The sequence below is a fragment of the Pelophylax lessonae genome (genome assembly GCF_965119305.1).
Source record: "Pelophylax lessonae genome assembly, chromosome: 10".
Lineage (NCBI taxonomy): Eukaryota > Metazoa > Chordata > Amphibia > Anura > Ranidae > Pelophylax > Pelophylax lessonae.
Window position 1 is genome coordinate 232,418,516 of NC_138777.1, and position 15,736 is coordinate 232,434,251.

General features: G+C 46.9%; 1 protein-coding gene across 1 annotated transcript in view; it reads left to right on the top strand.

The window, feature by feature from the left end:
- The first annotated feature begins 6,271 nt into the window (after nt 1-6,271).
- The window catches only part of LOC309564963 (IST1 homolog), a 43,069-nt gene continuing 33,604 nt past the window's right edge, over nt 6,272-15,736 (top strand). Inside the window, exon 1 of the mRNA XM_082269690.1 lies at nt 6,272-6,396. The gene's annotated coding sequence lies outside the window, so the exon portion shown is untranslated. The remainder of the gene's footprint in view (nt 6,397-15,736) is intronic.

A 15,736-nucleotide genomic window follows, 5' to 3' on the forward strand; every position in this document is an offset into this window, starting at 1 on the left:
GGCCACTAGCATGGCTTCTCCTTTCGGCCAATTGGGAAACGGGTCTCAGGACCCGCTTCCTGATTTACCAGGAGGAGAATCAGTGTGGCAATAGCGAATATTCATTTGCTATTGTCACACAACTGGGTGGGCTCAGGGCCCATTGGAATCCATGCGTCCGGCACCCTGGGGGGGCGGCGCCCCGTGCCCCCAATAGATGGGCCGCCACTGGTTCTAGTGCATCAGCAGCTGGCCCAGGTTGGGGGAAAGAATTATAACTGTTGTAAGCTCAGTTCCCGGGCTTTTGGCCCTGGCCAGCCCCACCTATATGATATAACCACTTCAGCCCCAGAAGATTTACCCCCCCCCCTTCCTGACCAAGCCATTTTTTGCGATACGTCACTGCGTTACTTTATCTGACAACTCAATATTGAACCCTACGGACTAAGACTGGGATGCCATTAAAGTTCATGTGTGTGTAAAGGCAGGCGTCCCAATACTTTTGGTAATATGGTGTATATATAAATAAATAAATATATATATATATTGATACACATATATGTATACATTGGACTTGGGCTTTGCTTTACACTCCATTCACACTAGTACAACTTATCAGGCGACTTGGTCAGCCTGACAAGTCACGCACGGTCGAGGTCCATTGTGTGGTACAGGAACGGTTCTAATAGGAGTGACACAAGTCGCTCCAACTTAGAAAAAGGGTCCTGTACTACTTCGGGGCGACCTGGAGGCAACTTGCATAGACATTCATTTTATGAAGTCTGTGCAAGTCGCGCCGAAGTCGCGCTGTACGCAACTTCACAGGTCGCCCCCTTCAGTGTGAATGCGGTCTTACAGTGCTTTAAATAACACGGTTTACCATAGAGAGAACATGGGAAGGTGACTGGTGATTGGCTACTATGGAGGTTTGCATGCTGCTCTTTATCCTACATTATTCGCTTTTGTGTTTATAACTTGTATTGCAATGTTTGCTGTTTTTAGGTGACATTGGTTTTAAAGGCGAAGTGTTGAATGACAGCGAATAGGACCAGGTGACCGGTCTGATCTCACCCCCAGCAGCTGAAGTCACAGCCCCGCTACAGATGAACAAAAAATGTACTCAGAGAACGGAATTCCATTATAATTTATTGTAAATTAAAATTAAAGCCTAATTTTCTCACAGCTTGTATTCCTTCTTGTACCCCTATACTGTGCAAGCCAGTCACGTTCCTCTACCCCAAACTCGCTCATCCATGTCTTTATGGACCTTGCTTTGTGCACCGGTGCGCAGTCATGTTGGAACAGGAAATGGGGGAAGAGGATTTGTGCTAGAAGGGGGGATTTGGGGAGTTTTTGCTAGAAGTGGTGATATATTAAAGGGGGGAGGAGAACTGTGCTAGGAGGAGACATTGTTGTTTGGGTGGGGATTTGTGCTAGGAGGGGGGATTTGGAGTAGGGGGGGGAGAGAATGTGTACTTGGAGGAGAAATTTGAGGGGTAGAGGATTTGTGCTAGGAGGGGTGACTTTTTTTGGGGAAGGGCATTAGTGTTTGGGGGATGGGGGGTAAATATTTGTGCTTGGAGGGGGATTTCAGCAGGGGGCGGATGTGTACTGGGGGAATTTATGCTTAGAGGGTAAGCATGCAGATTATTGCTCAATTTTTTTTATTTTTTTTGGGGGGGGTGTTCACTCATGCTCTAAATCAGGCACGTGCAGGGGGGGGGGTGGGGCGGAGGGTGCTTGAGCACCTGCCCCTTTGCCCCTTGATGCCCAAAGTGCCCTTTTGTCAAAGCAAAAGTTTCGCAGTTTTGCCCATAAACAGTATGGCTGCGGGCCGACAGTGCAACTGCGCATGCGCCATTCCCGAAGCCACCACCTTCACCATGTCCTCAGCCTCTGACCACCCCCTGCAACATGTCCGCAGCCTCTGACCACCCCCTGCAACATATGCGCAGCCTCTGACCATCCCCTGCAACATATCCGCAGCCTCTGACCACCCCCTGCAACATATCCGCAGCCTCTCACCAGACCACCACCTGCACCATGTCCACAGCCTCTTACCACCCCCTACACCATGTCCACAGCCTCTGACCACCCCCTGCACCATGTCCACAGCCTTTGACCAGACCACCACCTGCACCATGTCCACAGCCTCTTACCAGACCACCACCTGCACCATGTCCTCACCCTCTGACCACCCCCTGCAACATGTCCGCAGCCTCTGACCACCCCCTGCAACATATGCGCAGCCTCTGACCACCCCCTGCAACATATCCGCAGCCTCTGACCACCCCCTGCAACATATCCGCAGCCTCTCACCAGACCACCACCTGCACCATGTCCACAGCCTCTTACCACCCCCTACACCATGTCCACAGCCTCTGACCACCCCCTGCACCATGTCCACAGCCTTTGACCAGACCACCACCTGCACCATGTCCACAGCCTCTTACCAGACCACCACCTGCACCATGTCCTCAGCCTCTGACCACCCCCTGCAACATGTCCACAGCCTCTGACCACCCCCTGCAACATATGCGCAGCCTCTGACCACCCCCTGCAACATATCCGCAGCCTCTGACCACCCCCTGCAACATATCCGCAGCCTCTCACCAGACCACCACCTGCACCATGTCCACAGCCTCTTACCACCCCCTACACCATGTTCACAGCCTCTGACCACCCCCTGCACCATGTCCACAGCCTTTGACCAGACCACCACCTGCACCATGTCCACAGCCTCTTACCAGACCACCACCTGCACCATGTCCTCAGCCTCTGACCACCCCCTGCAACATGTCCGCAGCCTCTGACCACCCCCTGCAACATATGCGCAGCCTCTGACCACCCCCTGCAACATATCCGCAGCCTCTGACCACCCCCTGCAACATATCCGCAGCCTCTCACCAGACCACCACCTGCACCATGTCCACAGCCTCTTACCACCCCCTACACCATGTCCACAGCCTCTGACCACCCCCTGCACCATGTCCACAGCCTTTGACCAGACCACCACCTGCACCATGTCCACAGCCTCTTACCACCCCCTACACCATGTCCACAGCCTCTGACCACCAACTGCACCATATCCACAGCCTCTGACCAGACCACCACCTGCACCATGTCCGCAGTCACTGATCACCTCCCACACCATGTCCGCAGCCACTGATCACCCCCCGCACCTGCCCTATTTAAAGCCCTGTTCCATGTGCCCCTTTTATACTTGGATCACCTGCCCCTCCAAAGGTCTCTGCATGGCCCTGCTCTAGATGACCTTGTCCCAGCACTGCTTGTAGGTAAAATTAATATCTCCTAAACCTACACGCATACCGTGCCAGAATCTCAGAGCTTCTTGCAGGAATGGAGGGCTCCCTCGCGCATGTGCGGGAGTGACGTCATCGCGGCTCTAGCTACTCACAGCACCGGAGCCCGCAATCCCAGAAGAAAGGATGGGAGAAGATGTCAGCTCCCTCAGCGGTGACCGGATGCTGCTGAGAGGGCTTCATTCTAAGGTGAGTAATTCATAATGTGCTAGTATGCAATGTATACTAGCACATTATGCTTTTATCTTGCAGGTTTTTTTTTTTTCTCTTCAGCAGGTTTACAACCGCTTTAGGACAATTTAATAAATGTGATTGGAAAACATTTTACATTTTTGTTTTCTTATTTTTACACATTGGAGACTTCTATACTTTAACCACTTGCAGACATACTGCAGCAGGCTGGCTTGGCTGTGCGAACCAACGTATAGGTACATCGGTTTGGGGAATAGCTCCTGGGGGCGTGCACGCGCGTCCCCATTAAGCAGCGGGGAAGCCGATCCATGGGGCCGCAATTGCCGCCGGGCACCCGTGATCGCTCCCCGTGGAGAGAAAACAACGGTCTGCTGTTGTAAACACGGCAAACCATTGTTCTCTCTGGAATGATCACAGAGCACCTGTGATCCTCCTATTTAGGATGACAGGTCTCTGTGTTGATTCCACAAGTCCTTCCCTCCCAGTTAGAAAACACCCCCTAGGCTAACACTTAACCCTCTGATCACCCCTGAGTTAACCCCTTCCCTGCCAGTGTTATTAGTACAGTAACAGTGCATATTTTTAGCACTGATTACTGTAGTAATGTCACTGGTCCCCCCAAAAGTGTCAAAAATGTCAGTTTTGGTTTCTGATCTGTCCGCCGCAATGTCGCAGTCCCGCTAAAAATATTGCCGCCATAGTAAAACAAAAAACAATAAAAATGACATAAATCGTCCCCGTAGTTTGTAGACGCGATAACTTTTGCGCAAACCAATCAAAATACGCTTATTGGGATTTTTTTTTTTTTTTTTACCAAAAATATGTAGCAGAATACAAATTGGCTTAAAATGATGAAAAAATTAGATTTTTAATTTTTTTTTTTTGTAATGTTACATTGCAGAATATGAAAAATATTGTTTTTTTTTTCAAAATTGTCGCTCTTTTTTTGTTTATAGCGCAAAAAGTAAAAATCGCACAGGTGATCAAATACCATCAAAAGAAAGCTCTGCTTGTGGGGAAAAAAAGGACATCAATTTTGTTTAGGTACAGCGTCGCATGACCACACAATTGTCCGTTAAAGTCACGCAGTGCTGAATCGCAAAAAATGGCCTGGTCATTAAGGGGGGGCAAATCATTCCCGTCCAGAAGTGGTTAAATGTTCCTCTGTTTAACCCCTTAAGTGGGGTATGCACTATAAGAAAATCAGGCAAACGATTGTCCGATTTTCCACGTTGTTCCACAGCAAATTGGAACCGATGAAAGAATTTTCTTACGAAAATTTGTCCGAAAATTCTCGTACGACAAAGTCTTTTTTTTGTTGTTTATTGTTTCTTATAATGCGCAGTCTTTCTTTTCTGAATTGTTCTTCTACAAAAATTGTACGAGAACGGTACACATTGAATGAAAATCGTTTGTTTTTTTTCCCATACGAGAAAAATTTTGAAGTTTATTCCTTTGAGAATTTTCGTACGCAAATTCTGAATCGTCTGCACAAAAGTTGTGTACACACTATACAAAAATCGTACGAAAATTCTTTGGACGAAAATGTTCGTGCAATTTTCTTATAGTGTGTATGAGCCTTCATTATCCCTTAACCACTTGCCGACCGCCGCAAGTACATATACTGCGGCGGTCAGCCACTCCTGGGCAAAGTGACGTATTGGTACGTCACTCCCCCACGAGCCTCTAGGGGGCGAGCGCGCGCCACAGGAGGCGCGCTCCCGCCCCTGCTCGTTCCCTGACATCCCCACGTGAATGACCGGCGGCTCCGATGTCCGCCGGTCACTCGTGATCTCCCGCTGGAGAGGGAGAAAGGCAGGCGGCTGATGTAAACACAACCGCCTGTCATTCTCCCTGGTGTAACTGCAGAGATCATATGATCCTGCTATGTAGGATCATATGTCTCTGTGATTACATCACAAGCCACGCCCCTTGACAGTTAGACTCACGCCCCTAGGGACACACTTAACCCCTTGATCACTAATAAAGTTAACCCCTTCCCTGCCAGTGTCATTATTACAGTAACAATGCATATTTTTAGCACTGATTACTGTAGTAATGTCACTGGTACCCCCAAAAGTGTCAAAAATGTCAGTCAGGGGTCAGATCTGTCTGCTACAATGTCGCAGTCCCGCAAAAAAAAAAAAATCGCAGATCGCCGCCATTACACGTTAAACAAAAAAACAATAAAAATTACATAAATCTTTCCCTTAGTTAGTAAACGCAATAACTTTTGCGCAAACCAATCAAAATACGCTTATTGCGATTTTTTTTTACCATAAATATGTAGCAGAAAACAAATTGGTTTAAAATGTTAAAAAATTTAGATTTTTACATTTTTTTTGAGAATTTCATATAAAAAATGTGAAAAATATTGTTATTTTTTCAAAATTATCGCTCTTTTTTTGTTTATAGCGCAAAAAGTAAAAATCGCACAGGTGATCAAATACCACCAAAAGAAAGCTCTGTTTGTGGGAAAAAAAGAATGTCAATTTCGTTTAGGTACAGCGTCGCACGACCGCGCAATTGTCAGTTGAATTCACGCAGTGCCGAATCGCAAAATAGGCCCTGGTGTTTGAGCAGCCAAATCCTCCGGGGCTTAAGTGGTTAAAGTAATTAGTTTTCCATCATGCTTATCCACATGCAGCTCTCTCGGCGTCATATTTCACAGCAGCAGTGTGTGTGTGACAGGTGAGCGTTCGCACACACCCAGGTAAGGTATCAGTGTGATCACAAATGTCACATGGTCCACGCCCAGTGATGATGTCACTAAGCACAACACGTGCCTTCCCCTTCCTACCACACATACCATAACACTGATCTATCCAGCCTGACTACATCCTCCCTCCAGAGTCTCACTCCTCTTCCCTACGCCGTCAGGACCTGTCTGCACTCAGCTCAGGTAAGGACTTTCGCCTTGATAAAATCCCACAACGGGTTCATTAAGACTTGTATGATCCCTACCGCTCCCTATTCCTGATTTCCAGCTCTGGGAAGCTAGTCCCTGAAGATGTATGTACCTTTAAATGTCTAGTTTTCTATACACAGCCAGTGCACATTATCTATGATGAGTTGTGATTAAACCCAAAAGCAAACATTTATAACACTGCAGCTTTATCAATTCTTAGATGTGACGGCTGCTTTAGTTTTCCTTTTTAGGCTTTCTTTTTTCTATTTTCATCTGGTGATCTTGCCAGTATGTTTGTTGTTTTTTTAACAGTACAAGCTGTCCAGCAGAGGCATCAGCTATAGCAGGGGTCTACAAACTTTCTAAACTAAGGGCCAGTTTGCTGTCCTTCAGACTTTTGGGGGGCTTGACTGTGGCCATTGGGAGTAGAAAAGGTCCCAATGTCAGCGAAAAAAAAAACAATGCCCCATCTCTGGTGTCAGTGGGAGGAATAGTGCCCCATCATTGGTGTCAGTGGGAGGAATAGTGCCCCATCATTGGTATCAGTGGGAGGAATAGTGCCCTATCATTGGTGTCATTGGGAGGAATAGTGCCCCATCATTGGTGTCAGTGGGAGGAATAGTGTCCCATCATTGGTATCAGTGGGAGGAATAGTGCCCCATCATTGGTGTCAGTGGGAGGAATAGTGTCCCATCATTGGTATCAGTGGGAGGAATAGTGCCCCATCATTGGTGTCAGTGGAAGGAATAGTGCCCCATCATTGGTGTCATTGGGAGGAATAGTGTCCCATCATTGGTGTCATTGGAAGGAATAGTGCCCCATCATTGGTGTCAGTGGGAGGAATTGTGCCCTTTCATTGGTGTCAGTAGGAGGAATAGTGCCCCATTATTGGTGTCAGTGGGAGGATTTGTGCCCCATCATTGGTGTCAGTGGGAGGAATAGTGCCCCATTATTGGTGTCAGTGGGAGGAGTTGTGCCCCATCATTGGGGTCATTTTGAGGAATTGTGTCCCATCATTGGTGTCAGTAGGAGGAATAGTGCCCCATTATTGGTGTCTGTGGGAGGATTTGTGCCCCATCATTAGTGTCAGTGGGAGGAATAGTGTCCTATCATTGGTGTCAGTGGGAGGAGTTGTGCCCCATCATTGGTGTCATTGGGAGGAATAGTGCCCCATCATTGGTGTCATTGGGAGGAATTGTGCCCTACCGTTGGTGTCAGAAGGAAAACTCGCTCATCCATGTCTTTATGGACCTTGCTTTGTGCACTGGTCCAAATCATTTGGTGGAGGGGGCATAATGGTGCAGGGTTGTTTTTCAGGGGTTGGGCTTGGCCCCTTAGTTCCAGTGAAGGGAACTTTTAAGGCATCAGCATACCAAGACAATTTGGACAATTTCATGCTCCCAACTTTGTGGGAGGAGTTTGGGGATGGCCCCTTCTTGTTCCAACATGACTGTGCACCACTGCACAAAGCAAGGTCCATAAAGACATGGATGAACTTTAAAATTAAGGTTAACATTGGCCCTTAGAACCCTTGATAAAGTCACGAGTGTTGTGACGTAACTCGTCGGGAGGAGCCGGGTGACGCCACTTCCAGTTTTCGGCTCAGACCGGAAGTCCACATTCAGATACATCATACGATCCGGGGACCTCGCAGACCTACTTGTTATTCATCTACCACTGTATACTTACCTGAAAATTACTACTTTTATTAATAAAATTCCTACTTTTACATGTTATACCATAGAGATGTTAGCTTGTTTTACATAAGCCGACCACTCACCATTATGGAAGATTTTCCCACTATTGGATTATTTTGAATGCGCAAATCCACCATTAATTAAGGTGAGCGGCCACTGCACTCACTGGTTGGATAAGTGCCTGTTTCCTTTGGGATTTTGCACAGAAGACACCTTTTATTATTGATTATCAACATTTAATGGTTGTGGACTTTATATTAATTCTGATATCTTTTTTCGCGTTTATATGGACTTTTATTATCAATATTCCTTGTGGAATTTTCATTTGTATTGCACAATTTTTACATTCACCTGTTTTAAATTGTTTCTTTAGATAAATTGAATAAGCACCACATCCCTAATATTCATAAAGATAGATTTAGGATTTTGTTGTGCAAACACACAAATAAATGATGGAGAGAAAATCATTTTGATAAAAACTATTTTAAAATAGTTTTTATCAAAATGATTTTCTCTCCATCATTTATTTGTGTGTTTGCACCTTAAAAGTCCCACAACAAAATCCTAAATCTCTCATTCACCTGTGTTCTCACTTTTAGCATGTTTTGCGCTTTATTTTTGCACTTTATTATTTTTATTACCATTATTTTATTATTATTTATTATTATTTATTGTTTATTTATTTATGTATTATTTTATTTATTATTTATTATTTTATTTATTGTTATAACTTTATTTATTTTGCACTTTATTTTTTGCACTGTATGCACATTATTGGATTTGAACACTTTTATTGATTTGTTGGTCCTCATATGCTCTATGTTGTTTTTGCAATAGTGCTGATTTTTCCTTTTTTTTATTATTATTTTATTGTATGTGGGTGACACTACAGTAATTAGCTGCTATTGTTTTTTATTTATTTGTTTGTATTTTTGTTTTTTTTTATTTGGATCCTCCCTTTATTTATTTATTTTGGTTAGCGCATTGGTTCATTGCACATTGGCCTAAGGCCCCGTTCACATACAAGCGACGCTACTTCCCGGGGCGACCCCCGAGGTCGCGGTGCGAGCAGTGCGCCGCGACCTCGGAGCGGCCGGCACGGACTTCATAACATTGAAGTCTATGACGGTCGCTCCGGGTCGCCCCAAAGAAGCTCCGGACCCTTTTTCTAAGTCGCAGCGACTTGTGTCGCTCCTATTAGAACGGGTCCGCAGCTTCCCTATGGAAGGCGACCTACGGCGACCTGTGAGGCGACCAGGTCGCCTCACAGGTCGCCCTAGTGTGAACGGGGACTTAAGAAAACTTGAGCTTTCCCCTTCATGGGCAATCGGGTCAGTTGAATGGTGGCCCCACCAGTAACACCTACCCACCTTCCCTCTGCTCTAATGCCACGCTATTCAACTGCCAGGAGCGAAGAAACATACCTATGGGGAAGGTATGGAGAACCATGTGACTCACTCCCCTCCATTCCATGTGACAGCACTGGTGCTTTGGTGCTTGGCGTTTGGCCACTCTGGCACCCAGCGCTGTCATATGATGGGAAGGATAAGTCTTTATAGTGAATTGGAGCTTACCCGGGGCTGAAGCTGGTCATACACCTATAGTCTACAGGCTGAATGATATAAGTCTAACAGATTCCCCCATCCACACTTGTAGGCAGGTGCAGTCTACTTTCACCAATGCAAGTGGAGCTTTTCCGCAGCAGCACTGCAGTTGGAGAGGCAGTCAAGGGGAACATGCCATGGTTCCTCTATGGCTTCCTGGGTCACATGGGAAGTGCTCCAATTGGATGATGACACCCAGGGGAGGACTGGGCCAGGGGGCAGGAGGGCAGTGGTCCCCTGGGCCACTCTGATGCCCTGTAAAGAGGCTGCACTGCTTCTGCCACAGGCATGCCTAAAGTATTCCTGGTGAAGAGAATTAAAAAGTCCCCACCGCTGACCTACTAAGTGCGGGTTGAAGGACAAGGACAGAGTGCAGACCTCTCCCCCCCCCCCCCCTCCCCAGCATGGATGGTGTAAACTGTGCCTGAGCAGAGGCCGGTTCCATGCCCAACTGGAGACTCTTCTGCCCCGGCCAGCCCCGACCGAGCTGTCCCAGCTCCCCCCAACCACCCCCTGCTGGCTAGGTCGGGAACCCTGATTCAGGCGGTAAGTGGAAAGTATCTGGAGCAGGGCTTCATCTTGGTATGGAGGTCAGGAGGAGGACGGGAAGAGGGAGAGTGGGAGGGGGCAGAATCGCTGCACCATTGCCAGTCATCCCCTGATGACTCTGGCAGCCATATTGGGTTAGGCAGAGACTATTTAAGACCCTGGCTCCCAGGCTTGGCCTTCATTTTGCAAGTGGGTAGAGTTAGAACAGGTACCCTATCTGGTAGGGTCAAAAATAATGGCAGGGAAAGGTTCCTGACGAGGAGGGAAAACATAGGGCTCGCAACTACTCTGGACATCTTCCCGCTTGGGCAAGAGAAAGCCAGGCCGCATTCTACCCCTCCTAACAGGCACTGTCAGTTCAGCTCTCTACACGCTGCTGGGCCTGTAAGTGTTCCCGGTTGGGTTTCCTTCCTGCTGTGCTTATTGTAAACTGTCTTTGCGTTGCTCCAATACAAGTTCATTCATTGCACTTGGACAGTGTGCGTTATTGCCGGCACACCACGCTGTCCCCCCCCCCCTACCTGTAGAGAAGAGGTGATGGGTGCTGCATGGTAAGGACTTGCCTCGCTTAGCAACGTTCTAGCAATGTCCTGCCCATCTTCCAATGGGGACACTGGTTCTGGTGAGCTGGGGATCCCCAAGGAATTCCCTTACTTTGCAAGGATTTCCTCTCACTTCCTGTTTTGGCTGTGGGACAGGAAGTGAAGGGAAATCTTTCAATGGGGACACTGGTTCTGGTGAGCTGGGGGGTCCCCAAGGAATTCCCTTACCTTGCAGGGATTTCCTCTCACTTCCTCTTTTGGTTATGGGACAAGAAGTGAAGGGAAATCTTCCAATAGGGACACTGGTTCTGGTGAGCTGGAGAATCCCCAAGGGATTCCCTTGCCTTGCAGGGATTTCCTCTCACTTCCTGTTTTGACTATGGGACAGGAAGTGAAAGGAAATCTTCCAATGGGGACAATGATTCTGGTGAGCTGGGGCGTCCCCAAGGAATTCCCTTACCTTGCAGGGATTTCCTCTCACTTCCTGTTTTGACTATGGGACAGGAAGTGAAAGGAAATCTTCCAATGGGGACAATGATTCTGGTGAGCTGGGGCGTCCCCAAGGAATTCCCTTACCTTGAAGGGATTTCCTCTCACTTCCTGTTTTGGCTACGGGACAGGAAGTGAAGGGAAATCTTTCAATGGGGACCCTGGCTCTGGTGAGCTGGGGGGTCCCCAAAGAATTCTCTTACCTTGCAAGGATTTCCTCTCACTTCCTGTTTTGGCTATGGGACAGGAAGTGAGGGAAATCTTCCAATGGGGACACTGGTTCTGGTGAGCTGGGGGGTCCCCAAGGAATTCCCTTACCTTGCAGGGATTTCCTCTCACTTCCTCTTTTGGTTATGGGACAGGAAGTGAAGGGAAATCTTCCAATAGGGACACTGGTTCTGGTGAGCTGGAGAATCCCCAAGGGATTCCCTTGCCTTGCAGGGATTTCCTCTCACTTCCTGTTTTGACTATGGGACAGGAAGTGAAAGGAAATCTTCCAATGGGGACAATGGTTCTGGTGAGCTGGGGGGTCCCCAAGGAATTCCCTTACCTTGCAAGGATTTCCTCTCACTTCCTGTTTTGGCTATGGGAGAGGAAGTGAAGGGAAATCTTCCAATGGGGACACTGGTTCTGGTGAGCTGGGGGGTCCCCAAGGAATTCCCTTACCTTGCAGGGATTTCCTCTCACTTCCTCTTTTGGTTATGGGACAGGAAGTGAAGGGAAATCTTCCAATGGGGACACTGGTTCTGGTGAGCTGGGGGGTCCCCAAGGAATTCCCTTACCTTGCAGGGATTTCCTCTCACTTCCTCTTTTGGTTATGGGACAAGAAGTGAAGGGAAATCTTCCAATAGGGACACTGGTTCTGGTGAGCTGGAGAATCCCCAAGGGATTCCCTTGCCTTGCAGGGATTTCCTCTCACTTCCTGTTTTGACTATGGGACAGGAAGTGAAATTAAATCTTCCAATGGGGACAATGATTCTGGTGAGCTGGGGTGTCCCCAAGGAATTCCCTTACCTTGCAGGGATTTCCTCTCACTTCCTGTTTTGGCTATGGGACAGGAAGTGAAGGGAAATCTTTCAATGGGGACACTGGCTCTGGTGAGCTGGGGGGTCCCCAAAGAATTCTCTTACCTTGCAAGGATTTCCTCTCACTTCCTGTTTTGGCTATGGGACAGGAAGTGAAGGGAAATCTTCCAATGGGGACACTGGTTCTGGTGAGCTGGGGGGTCCCCAAGGAATTCCCTTACCTTGCAAGGATTTCCTCTCACTTCCTCTTTTGGTTATGGGACAGGAAGTGAAGGGAAATCTTCCAATGGGGACACTGGTTCTGGTGAGCTGGAGAATCCCCAAGGGATTCCCTTGCCTTGCAGGGATTTCCTCTCACTTCCTGTTTTGACTATGGGACAGGAAGTGAAAGGAAATCTTCCAATGGGGACAATGGTTCTGGTGAGCTGGGGGGTCCCCAAGGAATTCCCTTACCTTGTAAGGATTTCCTCTCACTTCCTGTTTTGGCTATGGGACAGGAAGTGAAGGGAAATCTTCCATTGGGGACACTGGTTCTGGTGAGCTGGGGGATCCCCAAGGAATTCCCTTACATTGCAGGGATTTCCTCTCATTTCCTGTTTTGACTATGGGACAGGAAGTGAAAGGAAATCTTCCAATGGGAACACTGGTTCTGGTGAGCTGGGGGGTCCCAAAGGAATTCCCTTACCTTGCAAGGATTTCCTCTCACTTCCTGTTTTGGCTATGGGACAGGAAGTGAAGGGAAATCTTCCATTGGGGACACTGGTTCTGGTGAGCTGGGGGATCCCCAAGGAATTCCCTTACCTTGCAGGGATTTCCTCTCACTTCCTGTTTTAAATATGGGACAGGAAGTGAAGGGGAATCTCTGCAATGGGACTCAGATGGTGAAAAAAGTTTTACTTTTCTTTGCGTTGCTCCAATACAAGTTCATTTATTGCACTTGGACAGTGTGTGTTATTGCCGGCACATCACGCTGCACCCCACCTACAAGTAGAGAAGAGGTGATGGGTGCTGCATGGTAAGGATTTGCCTCACTTAGCAACGTTCTAGCAATGTCCTGCCCATCTTCCAATGGCAACACTGGTTCTGGTAAGCTGGGGATCCCCAAGGAATTCCCTTACCTTGCAAGGATTTCCTCTCACTTCCTGTTTTGGCTATGGGACAGGAAGTGAAGGGAAATCTTCCAATGGAGACACTGGTTCTGGTGAGCTGGGGGATCCCCAAGGAATTCCCTCACCTTGCAGGGATTTCCTCTCACTTCCTGTTTTGACTATGGGACAGGAAGTGAAAGGAAATCTTCCAATGGGGACAATGGTTCTGGTGAGCTGGGGGATCCCCAAGGAATTCCCTTAACTTGCAGGTATTTTCTCTCACTTCCTGTTTTGACTATGGGACAGGAAGTGAAAGGAAATCTTCCAATGGGGACAATGGTTCTCGTGATCTGGGGGGTTCCCAAGGAATTCCCTTACCTTGCAGGGATTTCCTCTCACTTCCTGTTTTGTTTCGCACGACCACGCAAATGTCAGTTAAAATAACACAGTGGGGAATCGCAAAAAACATGGCCTGGTCATTAACTTCTTCCGGACCACCCGCCGCAGATTAACTGTGGCAGGCAGCCCTCCTGCGCGAAGGGGGTGAGTGCCCTGCCGGCGGCGCGCTCCCGCCACCACTCAGCAGGGGGGACTCCGAAGCACGGGACGGGCGGCTCCGATTGCCACCAGGCACCCGCGATCGCTCCCCGCTGACAGAGAAGAATGGTCTATATAGGATCACAGGTCTCTATGATCATTTCACAAGCCCAACCCCCATACAGTTAGAAAACACTCCTCTAGGCTTACATTTAACCCCTTGATCACCCAAAGTGTTAACCCCTTCCCTGTCAGTGTCATTAGTACAGTGACAGTGCATATTTTAAGCACTGATTACTGTAGTAATGTCACTGGTCCTCCAAAAAGTGTCAAAAATGTCAGATAGGGGTCCGATCTGTCCGCCACAATGTCGCAGTCCCGCTAAAAATCGCAGATTGCCGCCATTACTAGTAAAAAAAAACAATAAAAATAACATAAATCTTTCCCCTAGTTTGTAGACACGATAACTTTTGCGCAAACCAATCAATATACACTTATTGCAATTTTTTTAAATAAAAATATGTAGCAGAATACAAATTGGCCTAAAATGTTGAAAAAATTAGATTTTTAATTTTTTTTGTGAATGTTATATAGCAGAAAGTAAAAAATGTTTTTTGTTTTTTTTTTTTTTTTTATTCTGAATTGTCGCTCTTTTTTTTGTTTATAGCAAAAAAAAAAAAAAAATCGCAGAGGTGATCAAATACCACCCAAAGAAAGCTCTATTTGTGGGGGGGGGAAAAGGGACTTTAATTTTATATGGGTACAGCGTCGCAATTGTCCCTTAAAGTGACGCAGTGCCGAATCGCAAAAAAATGGCCTGGTCATTAAGGGGGCAAATCCTTCCGGTTCAGAAGTGGTTAAAGGGATGAGGTGACAACCCTAATGTCAGCTGACCGCGGCTCTCTGTCACAGACCGGTCTGGCAGGTTTCAGGCCTACCTCCGCTGTGATATCATTACTCCAGTTTCAGCCGTTAATAACCTGACAGAAACTCCTCTACAGAGGCAGCTTGTCATGTATTGCCTCACACAAAGCACAGATATAATTACTCCTATCAGCAAACCGCGTGATCACAATACGTCACTAACATTCATTATCACTGACAAAGCGGAACATTATTATCAATAAACAATCAGATCGGTAATCAATACAAGCTTACTCGCCACCAGGGGTTGAGGTGTAGATACAGCGGGGGGGAAAAAAGTATTTGATCCCCTGCTGATTTTGTACGTTTGCCCACTGACAAAGAAATGATCAGTCTATAATTTTAATGGTCTTTTATTTTACCAGTGAAAGACAAAAATACAACAAAAATATCCAGAAAAACGCATTTCAAAAAAGTTATAAATTGATTTGCATTTTAATGGTTGATATATAGTCAGGTCCATAAATATTGGGACATGGACACAATTCTAATCCTTTTGGCTCTATACACCACAATGGATTTGAAATAAAACAAACAAGATGTGCTTTACCTGCAGACTTTCAGCTTTAATTTGAGGGTATTTACATCCAAATCAGGTTGAAAGGTGTAGGAATTACAACAGTTTGTCTATGTGCCTCCCACTTTTTTAGGGACCAAAAGTAATGGGACAATTGGCTGCTCAGCTGTTCCATGGCCAGGTGTGTGTTATTCCCTCATTATCCCATTTACAAGGAGCAGATAAAAGGTCCAGAGTTCATTTTAAGTGTGCTATTTGCATTTGGAATCTGTTACTGTCAACTCTCAATATGAGATCCAAAGAGCTGTCACTATCAGTGAAGCAAGCCATCATTAGGCTGAAAAAACAAAACAAACCCATCA